Genomic DNA, 2367 nt, shown 5'->3' with positions numbered 1-2367 from the left:
TCCTAATTAGGATTAGGATCTGGGGATATATTTTATAGGGCAAAGGGTAAATTAAGGTTCAGTTTGGTCGCTCAGTCGTATCCGACTCTGTGACACCATGGACTGCAGCATGCCAGGCTTCCCTGTCCATCACCAACTCCTGGAGTTCACTCAAACTCATGTCCATTGTGTCAGTGATGCCATCCAACCATCGCATCCTCTGTCGTCCCCTTCTCCTCCTTCCTTCAATCTTTCCCAGCATCACGGTCTTTTCCAATGACTCAGCTCTTCACATCAGGTGGCCAAGTATTGGAGTTTAAGTATTGGAGTTTAAAGTAGGCAGAAAGAATTGAAGTCTCTAATCAGCCAACCTTAAAAATAGGGAGATTCTCGCTTTTCCAGCTCAGCCCCTGGACGCAGCAGCCGTTGTGATGTTGATGCCCAAGAAGAACCGGATTGCCATTTATGAACTCCTTTTTAAGGAGGGGGTGATGGTGGCCAAGAAGGATGCCCAAGCACCCAGAGCTGGGAGACAAGAACGTGCCTGATCTTCATGTCATGAAAGCCATGCTGTCTCTCAAATCGTGAGGCTATGTGAAGGAACAGTTTGCCTGGAGACACTTCTGCTGGTACCTCACCAACGAGGGCATCCACTATCTCCGCAATTACCTCCACCTGCCCCCTGAGATCGTGCCTGCCAACTCTGCGCCGCAGCCGTCCTGAGACTGGCTGGCCGCGGCCCAAAGGTCTGGAGGGAGAGCAACCTGCAAGACTCACGTGAGGAGAAGCCGACAGAGACACCTACAGACAAAGCGCCGCGCCCCCTGGTGCCGACCGAGGCTGGGTCAGCAACTGAATTCCAGGTCAGAGGAGGATTTCGTCGTGGACGCGGTCAGCCACCTCAATAAAGTTGAAAGAGATTGTTTTGGGTTGAATAAGCCTCTAACCAGAAAAATTAAAAAATAGGGAGATTCTCCTGAATTATCTAGATGGACCCAGTGTCATCCCAAGAGTCCTTAGATGTGGAAGCAGAAGACAGAGTCAGAGGCAGGGTGGAGTGAGGTGAGAGTCTCCTGGCCATGGCTGGTTTTAAAGATGGAAGGAGGGAACAAGCCAGGGAATGCAGGCAGCCTCTAGATGCTGGAAAAAGCAAGAAAACTGATTCTCCTCTAGAGACTCCAGAAAGGACTGCAGCCTTGCAGACACCTTGATTTTAGCCCGTGCTCAGTCACTTCGGTCATGTCCAACTCTGTGAGACTCTATGGACCGTAGCCCACCAGGCTCCTCTGTCCATGGGATTCTCCAGGCAAGAGTACTGGAGTGGACTGCCATGTCTTCCTCCAGGGGATCCTTCCTACCCAGAGATCGGACTCAGGTCTCTTCTGTCTCCTGCTTTGGCAGGCAGGTTCTTTACCACTCGAGCCACTTGGGAAGCCCTTGATTTTAGCCCAGTTAGACTCATTTTAGGCCTATGACCTCCCAAACTGTAAGATAATAAACTTGTGTTGTTTTAAGCCACTAGGGTTTTGGTAATTTATTCCAGCAGCCATATAAAATCAGTACACATAGACACAACAGATTTCCCTCACCACATCTGATCAGGCAGCGGGCACTGCTGAGTGCTCAAGCTGCCATCAGCGAAGACCCAGCTGAGCTTCCTGTTTGGAATTATTCGCTGGGGCAATGGTTCTCAAAGTGTGGACCAGGAAGACTCTTCCATGGGTTCTATGAGGTCAGATCTACTTTATTAATACTAAGACAGTGTTTGCCTTTTTCCTTCATGAGTGTATAGTGGAATATTCCAGAGGCTACACAGTATGTATACAACAGACTGAATGCTGAAGCAGATCTGAGAATGTAGCTGTCTCTTATTAAGCCAGATTCTAAAGAGATCTGCAGGGACTTCCCTGGACGTCAAGTGGTTAGGACTCTGCACTTCCACCGCAGGGGGCACGGGTTCAATCCCTGGTCAAGGAACTAAGATCCCACGTGCCTCACATCATGGTCAAAAAAGAGAGAGATTTGCAAACATGTCAAGTCATGGCACTCTTCTCAAAACTTTTGTTTTCAAAAAGTTATTTTCATTAAAACGTTATGTTACTATGTAATGGGTTTATTAGTTTTAAATAGTTTAGCGCTTTAACTTCTAATCCAGTAAAATAGATATAACCCACATCAACAAAAACCGTTTACAATTTTTAAGAGTATAACCTTTCAATAATTTTAAAGAGTGTAAAAAGATCCTGACATCAAAAAATTTGAGAACAACCACCCTTCAGGGACCAGCTAGCTATCTATTGGCAGGTTGAGTGCCCTGTCCCCTTGCTTCATAAAGGATCAGTTATCTATTGCCTCTTGGTAATAAATGTGCATTCCTGCTATGGACTT

The 2367-nt window shown here is 47.0% G+C and overlaps 1 pseudogene; it reads left to right on the top strand.

Moving 5' to 3' along the window:
• Nucleotides 1–246: 246 nt before the first annotated feature.
• LOC113878304 lies at nucleotides 247–942 on the top strand (annotated as a pseudogene).
• Nucleotides 943–2367: the final 1425 nt, after the last annotated feature.

This window comes from Bos indicus x Bos taurus, chromosome 2 (genome assembly GCF_003369695.1).
Source record: "Bos indicus x Bos taurus breed Angus x Brahman F1 hybrid chromosome 2, Bos_hybrid_MaternalHap_v2.0, whole genome shotgun sequence".
In the NCBI taxonomy this organism is placed as follows: domain Eukaryota; kingdom Metazoa; phylum Chordata; class Mammalia; order Artiodactyla; family Bovidae; genus Bos; species Bos indicus x Bos taurus.
This window is presented reverse-complemented; position numbering and strand designations above follow the sequence as displayed.